The sequence below is a fragment of the Mastigoproctus giganteus genome, chromosome 3 (genome assembly GCF_048544385.1).
Source record: "Mastigoproctus giganteus isolate SK-2022 chromosome 3, ASM4854438v1, whole genome shotgun sequence".
Classification (NCBI taxonomy): Eukaryota; Metazoa; Arthropoda; class Arachnida; order Uropygi; family Thelyphonidae; genus Mastigoproctus; species Mastigoproctus giganteus.
The window spans coordinates 231,382,988-231,397,372 of NC_143577.1; the positions used below are offsets into that span (position 1 = coordinate 231,382,988).

General features: G+C 35.8%; 1 protein-coding gene across 2 annotated transcripts in view; it reads right to left on the minus strand.

Moving 5' to 3' along the window:
- The window catches only part of LOC150088833 (putative protein kinase C delta type homolog), a 121,089-nt gene extending 108,191 nt beyond the window's left edge, over nt 1–12,898 (minus strand). For both annotated transcript variants that reach the window (XM_090369694.1, XM_090369692.1), the window contains exon 1: nt 12,808–12,898. The gene's annotated coding sequence lies outside the window, so the exon portion shown is untranslated. The remainder of the gene's footprint in view (nt 1–12,807) is intronic.
- Nucleotides 12,899–14,385: the final 1,487 nt, after the last annotated feature.

Here is a 14,385-nt window from a genome sequence, read left to right on the forward strand (position 1 = left end):
TTTTTAAATACGGAAAAAAAAAAAAAAAAAAAAAATCAGAAAATTAAATCAATGATTGCACTTAAACAGATTGTTTACAAAATTATTTGAAATAAATGCAGGGTAACTACAAAAATTAATTACTTACACAAGGTAAAAATCGCTTGAAAGAAAATCATGACACACCCATGGCTCAGAGGCAACTAGAAAATACCTAGAATCTATATCTAGGTCATCCCAAGAGGAAATGAATTCAAAACTTTTTTGTTGTTCCAACAGGTAACGGTATAAAATGTATTACATTTAACTTTAAGTAATCAATACGCAGAAGCAGCGTCCCTTTGAAATAAATCTATTAAACTGGGACTTCCTTGTCGTTTTATATGTTTAGTAGTCAGCTGATTTCTGACTACTCTAAGTAAACGCTATAGTCTTACATGGCAGAACGAACTTTGAAAGTATATAAACATACAGTGTGCCAAAAGTCAGCATGCACTAAAGTTCTCTGGAAAATTTATAGAAACCACTTTTATTATTTAACAAACGAAAATGTTATGGTCATATAGAAAGGTCGTTAAAATTCGAAATAGTCCATTAGCTTCAATGCATGAAAGCATGCAAGTACTTTTGTACAATTTTGCAAACTTGAAGAATTTTGGCGAAAATTGGTAACGCATGTTCCATATCTCTTCCAGGAAACCTCTTACAAGAGGTTTCCTGGAAGAGATATGGTCTTTAAGAGCGATTTACTGACCACTCGGACAAGCACTTGATCAGTAGCAAACTTCTTTCAAGTCAGCCTCAGAGCTCTGAAAAGCATCTAATGCAGTAATCTTGGAAAGATGTAGACTAGTGGTTCCCAAACTACTGAGATCTACGGACACCTTCAAAAATGAAAAAAAGTTCACGGACACCCCCTGTGTGTGTGTGTGTGTGTGTGTGTGTGTGTGTGTGTACACTGGGTTTTCTGAAAAGAAAATTCAAAGTTTTATATTTAAAACAACAACTTTATTCTTATTTTTACGTAAATATATAATAATAACTTTATTTATCATCAATTTGCTATACACAGAACGAATAATTTGATAGTTCCAGAGGGTCGTTTCGCGGATCCCCTGGAACTGGTCTGCAGACCTCCAGGGTTCCGCGGACCCCAGTTTTGGAACCGCTGATGTAGACGATGGTGTATAGCGAAGGTTACTGATCTGAGAACTGTTTGTGGGACTCTTCAGTAGCAAGTTTCCCACTCGGACAGTCTCTCACATTTGGACAAAGTAGTCCTCACTTAAATTTACATGGTATTACTATAATACTTGAATATAGTGAATACGTGAAGTTTTAATTTCTTTATTCCTGCTTATCAACTCGCTTGAAAACATATTCATTATTTACTAGTTAGAGGCGCCTCCGTAGCCAGGTGGGCAGGAGCAGCAGTGCGTAGCATACGCTTCTTGATTAGACCAGGGTTCAACCGTGACCACCAAATACGGAGGATGTGGAAAGGTCAGATAATGACCCCCCCCCCCCCCCCCGGAGCAATATGGCCTTAGTTGCTAATGCTCCTAAAAAAGCCAAATAACAACAAGTAGTTAGAGATTCTCTATCTGATGACAGACCAGACACCTCGGATTGATAATGTCTGAAATATACGTCTGGCGTACACTACGTGCTAAAAGGTTATATCCTTTTAACCATCCTGCATATTTAAGCTCACGAGCTTGATGAAGCTGACCATTCAGTATTTTTTTGCCACTAGCTCGATTACACACTCGTTAATGGACCGAACTTTGTCTTTTGTTACACACAGATGCGAAGCATTTCACGAGGAATGGGTTAAATAACTGAAACAACCAGCACACTAGATCTTAGAAAAATTTACTCCATTCATCCAACCGCAACCCATCAGCGGCAGAATTAACATCTGGGCAAATAAGTATCCATTTTTGTTCCTTTTGTCATGCGAGGTCGACTGATCTCCGACATTTATGCTGAGTTAATAGAGAGCGAGAATCCTTTCGTTCCTAGCTGAAGGTATGCGACGTTGCGATTTGTGGTATCGTAATGGTGAAGCACTTCCACATAGAGTGGTTAAGGGATTGAATAATGATTTTCGCCTCAGTAACGGATAGGTGTGGAACACCATTCGATTGTTCATTGATGTGACTCTTGTATCCAGAATAAAATGAACAGTTTGAGCACTAAATTTTTGTGGAAAAAAAAAAAAAGAGAGAAATTAATAGAAAAGATTATAATAGCATTAAATATCTATGGGTTTTTTTTTTTTTTCCCCACATTTCTGTAATCAGTTCATGATAAATTATATACATAAAGAGAACACTTATATTAGAAAGAATCAATTCGTAATCATTCTCAAATGAAATAAAATAAATCTAATGAATATGATACATTATTACAATGACTTAGATACCAAGCATTTTTCACAGAAAATTTCCAAATATACAAAACTCACATTTCGGTGTTTTTAGTAACTGTTAAGGCTTTTTGCTTCCTCTATTTACAGAATAAATCTTTAATTCTTGTAAAGAAAAACAAACACAATGTTTTAGCACTTTAAGCATTTTCACTTGGGGTTTGAATCTGTATATTTTTCTTTATCAATTTCAAATAAAATGGATGCAGCAGTCCTAAATAAAATAGCATGCATAATATTCCAAGAGAATCCCAAAAAGTGAAATATTAGTACAGGAAGATAAAACCAATAATGTGGTTGTGCCAAAAAATATTCACTAAGGATCATGCACATAGTTTGGCAAAATGTAAAATCATAATATAGAAAGTACAAACATATTACTTTTCCTAAAGCATAAATCGTACATTATATTCTATAAAGCAAAACATAAATATCAAACTCATAAAAATAGACATAATTAAACTCTGAAGGGTCTGGTGAGAATGTTTGTTTGTGAACCAAAATGAAATAGTAACAACGTGAAGTGCAGAAATTAAAAGCACCCAGCACTTAAACACAGCAGCAAACAGAACTAATGCTAACACTCTTGCTCCGATGGGAAAAAAACTCCCCACCAAAAATATTGTACAATAATGCAGCAAGTTTCATCTGTTCCTTCTCGCAAGTGACTTGAAGTAAAGTGGTGTTTGCTATTCATCTGGAGGTTTACCACCACTATTGATAATGTATGCAGAGACAGGACAACAGAGATAGTCTTGAATACTCATACCAGAAGTATGATTATCACCTGGACTAGACAACAGAATATACAACTGAAGCAACAACTGTGGTGCAGAGTCCAGGAATGCCGATGAAAGGTTTAATGCTATTTCTGTGTCCTTAATGCTATAGTACTGGTCCAGGTATTCCTGTCTATGCTCCTCATCCCATACAGCTTTGGTTGAGTAATATATTCTTTTCATATACCTCCAAAATGGGCATAAAATAAGACCTGCTGCACTAAAAATGTAGAGCAGAATCCAAAGTACTTTTCTCCCAATATTGGAATCTTGATCCCATAAAACAACACTTGCATTAATTATAAATAATACAGATGGGATACTGAGAAAAATCACAGTCAGAGTAAACCACCACATGTGGCTATTTAAATAATGTTGTGCAGCAGCTATTATATAAGAAATTGTACTAAGCAAAAAGGCAGAAAGCATATCAGGTACTTTACTATCAGTCCTAATCTTGAAGGTAACTGAATGCAACAAACTTTAAGGTTTGTTAATTTCTTCATTTTCACTTAGCTCTATCAGTTTCTTCAATATATATATATTTTTTTATTTCCATTGGTACTTTCTCCACTATTAGGTGCTTCATGTTAATTTTTAACGAGCAATACTACAAAAAAATGCACTAATTTGGAGATAAATCACAAATAAAAACCACAGGTCCTTTCTTATCTTCACTACATAGTGGCAACAGATAACAAAAAAGTTAGCTAAGCTTGTTTGCCAGTACAAGATAATCCATGATCCGCAGTCCAGAGATTGTTGACATAAAGAATAAGTGGATACACACTTTATCCCAAGAATTTTCATAAACACAGTTTGTCTCCTAGTGCTACAGCCCTTGTAGAGCTTTGGCCTCCTTAACAATGTCTGCCCAATCTTCTCTGCTTCTTGCTTTCCTTCTCCAGCCCCTGACTTCCATTGTTCTCAGGTCTTCTTTTATGTCATCGGGCCATCTCTTCCGTAGTCTTCCTTACTCCTTATATGGAAACATAAGGCGTATACTTAAGCGTGCAAATGTTCTTACAAAATGAAGTAAAACCAGGAATACCAGCAGCCTACTTTCATTCGGTTTTATAGGTTAAAAAAAAGAGAATGGCGTTAGGAAAAATATAAAACTTAATAATTTTTTTAATTACAAGTTATGTACACAATCGATAAGCAACCGAATTGACTTTCGCACTATATAAAAAAAATTATAAAAACATAAAACCAAATGAAAGTAGGCTGCTAGTATTCCTGGTTTTGCTTCATTTTGTAGGAACATTTGCACGCTTAAGTATACGCCTTATGTTTCCATATAAGGAGTAAGGAAGACTACGGAAGAGATGGCCCGATGACATAAAAGAAGACCTGAGAACAATGGAAGTCAGGGGCTGGAGAAGGAAAGCAAGAAGCAGAGAAGATTGGGCAGACATTGTTAAGGAGGCCAAAGCTCTACAAGAGCTGTAGCACTAGGAGACAAACTGTGTTTATGAAAATTCTTGGGATAAAGTGTGTATCCACTTATTCTTTATGTCAACAATCTCTGGACTCCGGATCATGGATTATCTTGTACTGGCAAAAAAGCTTAGCTAACTTTTTTGTTATCTGTTGCCACTATGTAGTGAAGATAAGAAAGGACCTGTGGTTTTTTTTGTGATTTATCTCCAAATTAGTGCATTTTTTTGTAGTATTGCTCGTTAAAAATTAACATGAAGCACCTAATAGTGGAGAAAGTACCAATGGAAATAAATATATATATATATATATTGAAGAAACTGATAGAGCTAAGTGAAAATGAAGAAATTAACAAACCTTAAAGTTTGTTGCATTCAGTTACCTTCAAGATTAGGACTGATAGTAAAGTACCTGATACCTCCACTTGTTATGCTTTCTGCCTTTTTGCTTAGTACAATTTCTTATATAATAGCTGCTGCACAACATTATTTAAATAGCCACATGTGGTGGTTTACTCTGACTGTGATTTTTCTCAGTATCCCATCTGTATTATTTATAATTAATGCAAGTGTTGTTTTATGGGATCAAGATTCCAATATTGGGAGAAAAGTACTTTGGATTCTGCTCTACATTTTTAGTGCAGCAGGTCTTCTTTTATGGCCATTTTGGAGGTATATGAAAAGAATATATTACTCAACCAAAGCTGTATGGGATGAGGAGCATAGACAGGAATACCTGGACCAGTACTATAGCATTAAGGACACAGAAATAGTATTAAACTTTTCATCGGCATTCCTGGACTCTGCACCACAGTTGTTGCTTCAGTTGTATATTCTGTTGTCCAGTACAGGTGATAATCATACTTCTGGTATGAGTATTCCAGACTATCTCTGTTGTCCTGTCTCTGCATACATTATCAATAGTGGTGGTAAACCTCCATATGAATAGCAACCACCATTTTACTTCAAGTCACTTGCGAGAAGGAACAGATGAAACTTGCTGCATTATTGTACAATATTTTTGGTGGGGGTTTTTTTTCCCATCGGAGCAAGAGTGTTAGCATTAGTTCTGTTTGCTGCTGTGTTTAAGTGCTGGGTGCTTTTAATTTCTGCACTTCACGTTGTTACTATTTCATTTTGTTTGTTTGTGAACCATTCTCACCATACCCCACAGAGTTTAATTATATCTATTTTTATGAGTTTGATATTTATGTTTTGCTTTATAGAATATAATGTACGATTTATGCTTTAGGAAAAGTAATATGTTTGTACTTTCTATATTATGATTTTACATTTTGCCAAACTATGTGCATGATCCTTAGTGAATATTTTTTGGCACAACCACATTATTGGTTTTATCTTCCTCTACTAATATTTCACTTTTTGGGATTCTCTCTTGGAATATTATGCATGCTATTTTATTTAGGACTGCTGCATCCATTTTATTTGAAATTGATAAAGAAAAATATACAGATTCAAAGCCCAGGTAAAAATGCTTAAAGTGCTAATACATTGTGTTTTTATTTACAAGAATTAAAGATTTATTCTGTAAATAGAGGAAGCAAAAAGCCTTAGCAGTTACTAAAAACAGCGAAATGTGAGTTTTGTATATTTGGAAATTCTGTGAAAAATGCTTAGTATCTAAGTCATTGTAATAATGTATCATATTCATTAGATTTATTTTATTTCATTTCATTTGAGAATGATTACGAATTGATTCTTGCTAATATAAAATGTTCTCTTCATGAATATAAAATATACATGGATTAGTAGTTACATGTACCTCATTTTTTTGAGTAATCAACCATCAGGGGAAGCTTTGGCTAGCCACTGGTATCTTATTCGCTTTTGTGAAGTGAAAAAGGAACGTTTCCTTTAGTGTACTGTATAAATCAGGGATATCAAAATTGGAAATGCTCGCAGATCCCAACAAACACATGTAGGGATTAGAGGGCGGCCTTAGCGTTTGCATATTTGTGTGCCATTGCTATTTTATATTAGTACAGTATTTCCCATATTGAAGGAGCGGTTCTTGGCATTGGTCATTAACCACTTCCCCGATCTTAACATCTGAAAATTAACATGACTCTGTCTCTCTCTCTCTGTCCGTTTTTCAATGCAATTTAAGAAAATCAGAAACAACATTGGTCCCATTTTTTAACATTACCAAGAAAAAAAATAAAATAACGCGGAGTTTTCTCGTATTGGCACTGCACAAATTTTGCTGACATTGCAAAGATTCACTACCTGTTTTACACTCCACGTTATTAATAAAGCTTTATTTTCTTCTTCTTTAAATTTAATTAATGGTGTACGTTTCTTTGTATGCAGAACTGGAGTGGAAATGAATCTGCAACATGCCATTTTATACCGGTTGAACTGCATAAGTGCATCTTTTAAAATATTTTTGATATATTTTGTATTAACAACATTACTTTAGTTATTATTTAAATGGTTTTCATGTACGTAATCAGCAAATACAGTATTATATTTTCTCTTTCAGTCAGAGAGATATGAGTGGCGTGGAAGTTAAAGCTGGTATTCTCGTATGCAGAGTCAGCAGCAACAAAAATTAAAAAAAAAAAAAATAATAAATAAATAAATAAAATACTGCCATTACATTACACCCTGGTAACAGAAGAACTTGCAGATATTAAGGTGAGTAACATTCATGACAGTTCCAGTGAGTGATGTGATCTTTACGTAATTTTAGATTTAAAAGGCAAAGTGGCAGATGGAGTTTACACAATTGTTCCATATAGACGTCCCGGGCGATTGTATGGAGTACAAAGTTCGAGGTGGTGCCGTTCCTATAGAGGAGTTGGACGGTAGCCCACGGGGTTAAATTGGAATAAAAAATTAAAATAAAAAAGATGAAAAATAAATAAATAAAATGAAGTCATTATTTCAATTCCTGAGCGCAGACGGAGGCAATATAACTTAATTTCTTCACATTTCTGAAAATTTATTTATATTTAAGAACTTTACTGCAAAGATAAATAGTATCTTGTGACGAGAATCAACGTGACACACTCTGCAATTTTGAAAGCAATAATTCAGCCCCCGTGACTGAAGGCTGCTTGCAAAAAACCTCAGTCCGTCTACCCTTGGGTTTAGCCTATACTGTAGTATACTACAGACATCATAAAGGATCTTAAGTTCCTTTATGATGTCTGTCCAATAAAATATTTGCCTTTTTCTTTTGTTTAGGTAAGTGATATTGTCCTCTGTGGATGAAATTTCAAACGTCTTTCCAATATGTCTCATTGAATCTATCGGACTTATCCATCAGAGCCACGTTATCTTAGGGTAGATAGCCTTGCAAAGGGTAGATATCCTGTTAAAAACGTAAAGTACTGTGTCATATAAACATCACCATATCGCTAAAAGAAGTCCAGTCTACCAGACTGACACCAAGCTCACAGTTGTGACAGTGACCTTTCCCAAAAGATCTCCGGATTTGCCCTAACTCAAGTTCCCCCACCTGAGGAAAACAGGTTACATCGAAATTTGTCTCTCCAGAGAATTCTTTTCCACTTCCCCAAGACTACTTCTTCGAATCTGTAACTGTCTATTGATTTTCTTGACAGCTCCTACGTAGGGACCTTGGTATAGTGCTTTTTATATTCCTGGACCTCTTAAGATGTACTTTGGCAACTTTGGACCTTATATTTTCGGGCAACATGACCGAAGATCGCTTTAACTTACATAATACTGTATATGGCAAGCGTTTCATAAAAGCGATCTTTGGTCTGTTCCGCACCGTGTGGTCAACATTTGGAACGCTGAGAAGAAATCCATTGTATGCTGTCTACTTTGGCATCAGACTACCTTTGCACGTTCAAGTTCGATTATAGTTATTAACTCTACTACTGCTGCTTCATTTATAACTCTATGATACTGACTTAAACAAAATTATAGTAAAATATGCTTATTCGTTAGTGTTTTTTCAGTACCTTTTATCAGGGAATACAATATTACTCTGACCTCACGTAGTGTGAGACAACAATTTCTTGTTTGTATCCAGGTTTATATTCTGTTGCTCAAAATCTAAGGAAGGAACGCGGATACATTTTTAAATAAAAATAAAACCAAATATTCATCATTTATGAAAGTTAACAAAATTATGCATAATCTCTTACAACTCCGGGATCCAGATAAAACATTTTCTGGTTACCAGAGTTATAACGGGCTGCTCTCGGAACCGCTGTTTATCTGTTTTTAGATAACCATCGTTGTGAAAATATCACAAACACGTTATTTTTTTTGGATGCTTTCCTTTGAAGTGGAGAGCAATAATAAGAATAGTGGCCACATGGCCTGAACATAATGCGCAGTGTGGTAGGATAAGTGCAGAACCACTTTCAAAACAACAAAACTGTTTCGCGAAGAACTGGCCGACATCGTTCATCGTGTCAACTCTATGGACGACGACTGTTCTGTCCTTAACTGCTAGTCATCACAGGGACTTGCTGGATCTTAGTCCACGCTTTCTTTTAATGGACCATAATGCATGTCTTCACAGTGCTCTCATATGGAACCTATGGAATGGTCGCTCAGACCTCAATCCAATAAAGTATGCTTGGGATCTACAAGCAGGTAGGTTGCTAGTCACAGTTCCCCATCTCTATTGCTACACACGGAGATCGTATACCTCATTAGATTACGGGTGTAACATTTTGGCTGCTCGTGAACTCATTTGCATAAAAAACTTTTTCAGAATCGAAATGTGTCCAGTCTGTGATTATTAAGACACATTGAAACGAATATCTCTAATGTTTACACATAATCTAATAAAAGATTTTTAATTTATTAAAATTTTTGTTTGTTGCTTAGCTTTCGGGCACTAGTATTTACTGAGCGGACACTTTATTAGGCACACATACCTAATAGTGACCGTCCCACAGGATCATGGAACAAAGGTTCTCAGTTATATTGAATCTTGTTAATGGAGAAGCCACTGCAGAACTCATAGGCTGAACTCTTATTCCTGGAATCAGTTCTGTACAACTCTGGCGTTATGACATGGCCATTATCCTGTTTGAAGAAACCATTCGAGGCGGATGCACTGAAGCTATGAATGGATGTGCCTTGGCGGAAACAAATTTCAGATAACTTGTGACATCCAAATGTTGCCCTACTGGTATCACGGGGCCCAATGTGCACCACTAAAACACTCTGCATGCCATTACACTACAACCACCAGCCTGCATTGTTGACACCCGGCAAAATGGATCTATGGACTCATGCTGTTTGAAAACAGCATTCTGATCCTTCCATCAGTGTGAAACAGCAGGAATCAGTATCAGTCCTGAAAGCTTACCTGATCCGTGACAAGCAGTTGTGCATTCTGAAATACCTCTTCGATTGCCACTGTTGTACTGGGTTGTTATTTGACTGAATCTAGCCTTTCTATTACCTTAGACAAGTCTTATCATCCTCCCTTGTGGCTTTGGCCTCTTGTATCAACGAGATGTTTTCAACCACCATTGGCTGGATGTTACTTGTTCATTGGAGTAAACTGGATAGACCCCAGACAGACGGCGTGTGTTAAATGCAATTGTTAGATGCAATTCGCGCAGATTACCATGCCACATTCAGTCATTTAAATCGTTATCCTTGCTCGTTTTCGTAATGAATTTCGCACATACAGAATCCCAACGACGCGTATCTGCCCACCTACTTCAATATCGCATGGTCTAACGGTGATGCTCTTATTGAAGAAGAGATCCATTTCGTGAATAGGGTATGTGTACCTAATAAAGTGGTCACCTAGTGTATATACGGTATATCTTCAACATTATAGACAAAGCCTATTTACAATTAATTCTTGAAATACAAACTTAATAATAATAAAAAAAAACGCTGTTAATAAATTAGTGTTTATTAACTAATAGAATTAATAAAGTTCCCCAGTAAATTATAGAAAAAAAATACGTAAATTTTATTCTTCGAATCTGTTATGGAACTTGTTACTGTTAAAAATTGTCTGGCATTTACTTGCTTGCTTGTACTGACAACTGGACCTTCTTCACTAGTGTTGGAGGGGTGGGATGTTCGAATACTTTTGAGGGTGTAGTGTATACGCATAACTTATGATTATAGCAGGAATTAAAAACACGAGGCGGATGTTTAGCGTCTAAAATGATAATCGGTAATGCATTTTGGATTAAATCAAAATAGCGTGTCTGTCACATTTTAAGTGACTGCAGGATGTCCACAAGTGACGGAACAAGCACTTACATAAACCATATCATGTAAGAGTGCTCTAATCAGGAAAGTTTTAAATCTGAGGAAGTGTAAACATTTTATACAAACAGCAGTTATCATTATCATCCACTTGAAACGCTTTAACAAACGACGCCGATTTTGCTTACGTAAATTTTAATAATTCTGCGTATTAAAATAGCTATGCTCGAAGTTGATACTATAAACCAGTTCCGCCCCATTTAAGAATAATTAACTGTCTTTGTTCCGTTTACAGGTATTAGTGGCTAGGTGCACTAAAAGGAACTGACAGTGATAGTGTTATCGCAGATGGTTCTTAACCTGCCCTTGTATTTTCTACCTTATACGATCAACTTTATAAAGATGCGATAAGAATATGGGTGAATGATTTACCATAAAAGCATTTTCCGTTGATGTAAGCATAAATGTAATGGAAAAAAAAAAAAAAAAAAAAAACATGCTTGCAATTTCAAGAACCAGTTTTGTTTTGTTTTTTAAACTGCGTTCACTTTAATAAGCCTTTCAAGATGGCGCCGATTAAGCTGCCTCTCCCTCTAAACCATTCAAGGCATTTTGCCGAATGATCTGCGCTTGGAATAACAATAACCACTTCATTTTCTCTTGACAGTAGGGTATTTTAGAATTTGTAAAAGGGTGGGCGCGTGTATGGATGGGGATTATAAAACCAATTATTAAAAAAAAAAAAAAAAAAAAAAAAGGTACTGATTTACAACTTAAAGAAAATTAGTAATTTAATTTATAAATGAAATAATAATATAAATTATGTAAAGTTCGACGATTACTATACACATGAATAAAGTCAAAACAATATACAGTATAAGAAAATGGCATAAAATGCGCATGTGTCAGTGGTTAATAGAAAATTTAAAATATCGATTAAATAAGTACTTTAAATAGAATCTGGAGCAAAGTTTCTGGCATCCCACCCTTCTCCTTCAATCCATGCGCGGTACTAATACTAATATATTACCCCCAGGGGCTCACATCTGGTGAGTATGGGCTTGGCACACCCAGGGTCTTGAGCTGGATATCATCATTTTTCTCTTTCTTGGTGATTCCTTTCTACTTCTCTCTCTTTCAGTGTAATAGGGAAATTTTTTTTTTTGGCCGGTGCAGCATAAACCTCAGGTTTCCTTGCACCATATGGCTATTAATAATAATAATAATAATAATAATAATAAAAAAGCTCTAATAATATAATACTAATAAGTACTAATGCTAGGTGGTAGATGATTCTCATCAACCACCGCTTTGCTAATTGGAGGCTTGAAGTGGTGAAACCCATTTTTAGTCACCAGAGAAAAGTTTCCAGCATCCCCTCCCTCCCCATCCTTCAACCCATGCACTATACTAAGTACTACAGGTTTTGATACCTTTCGTGGTTGAGGGTTTCATAAATAAATAAAATTCAACAATCTAATCATGGAAAGGAAATTTTATCAGGGCTAAGTTTCCCGTAAGAAGAGGGTGGGAGGAACTAATCGGCCCTTGTCATACATACGCCAATACGAATAATATTAGCCATTTTTATTATGCATGATTCGAACGCAATTACACACACAGTATATTGATGCCCATTGCCTTAGTTGTTTTGACGTTTAACACATACCAAAGCATGCTTTAAGATGCTAATTCTTTGTTCTTACGAGTAATTAAAGTGAAATCATGAGCAAAAGTGTTGTGCTGAAGTCATTTTAGTGGATTGTGAATTTGCTTCGTGGAGAAGTTTCTGAAAGCGCCAGTAACAAATGCAATTAAGATATCCATTGGCCTCCAGATGCGATTTTCATTATAGAAATCTCGAAATATTGTATCAACTAAAAAAAAAAGTAATAAAAATAACACCATTGAACTAATTAAACAGAACTAGGTATGCCAATTCCTTGCGGTATGTCTAGAATAAAGTTTCTTATACGAACCAGCCACTTACTTGTCAAAAGTATTCCAGAAGAACATTCCAAATTTCAATTTAACATAACATAACAGCGATTAGGGGGCTTTCGTCGTAAACACTCTCGTACGATCTTTCCCTTTTTACGAATTCAGACACACTATAAATACACACAACTTTTTTTCGTACACCTCGAGATATTTTGAAGCAAAGTGTTCCCGGTAATAACTTCACTGATAAGCCTATTCACTTGTGCACATCTAAAGATACAATGCAAAAGGTCCAATCTGCGAAAACGTTTTTTGTGATAAGCAATACCTAGAATTAAGCTTGCAACATCACACTGTATTCAAACAGTGATTCAGCTCACCTAAAAGTTAATCAGTAAATAGCTACGCCGATGCTTTCATGGGTTATCGTAACGCGTACTTCCTTGGAAAACGTATTTCAGTGACGCATTGAAAGTATTTGAATAATAACAGTCTCTTACGTGCAGCAAACAGAGTTTCTGTTATCTAATGCAAAACAATTTTTAATAGTGGTACGACCTGGTAGTGTGTTGGAAGCAATTGATGGGTTGTGGTCTTTAGAATTGAATTCTTATACAACTAAGACCACGAGGCACCAGTATATCACACCTTTAAATTTCGCGCATTCTATGGTCGGTTTTTCTCTCTTCTTGTGGATGAAAAGTTCGCCTGACTCATACTACAATTTGACGGGCACTTACCGGTAACTTATAGATATTGATCCCGATTATTTTATCTTTATTTCATGTTGGAGGTACCTTGAACCAAGATCTCCAGTCGTTAAAAAAAAACAAAAACATGTTTTGTTGTTTTTTTTAACTTGAAATCTACAGATTATGAGACTAGATTTACAAATCGTTGGATTTTTTGCCCACATTACTGTTGTTGTTGTTATTGAATTTTAGCAGCATCGGCAACTAAGGCCATGTTGCTCTGTGTATATTGTCTGTAAATGGTGTGTTCTGAGGTCGATTTTCTGTTTGCTGGACGAAAAACCCAGTTTCCGGGAGAAAAACCCTCGCCTGAAACCCACTAACTCAACCACGTCGTGAAAAAGACCCATAAAAATTCCTCCCGTCATCGATGGGATTCAAACTCAGGTCTTTTCCACTCGGTGTGGGGAGGACAGCGATCCTACCAACTGTGCTACCCACGAGGGCCCGCATTACTGTAAAATCACGCTAAACAAATTTCAAGAAAAAATGTCATAACATCGCTCAGTGGCGCATTATCCTATAGGCAAAAAAGACATCTGCCTGGGGCCCCCGATCAGAAGGACCCTCCCCGAAATCACTGTTTCAAAAACTCATTGCTGTTTTTCACTAATATTTTTTAAGTGATTTTTTTTTATCGGCAACTGAACTTTCTACCTGCCATGTTCAATGAAATTTAATTGAAGATTAATTTGAAAATTACTTTTTTTTTCAAAAATGGTGTTACCGATATTGATAAAATTTTATATTTAGCTCCTATGTTATATAATTTGTTTGTTTTGTTGTCACAATAAAATGAAATTGAAAATGTTGTTTATTAGTTTTTGCTTAAATGGGACCACTAAATTCCATTTCGCCTTCGGCTCCATGAAGGT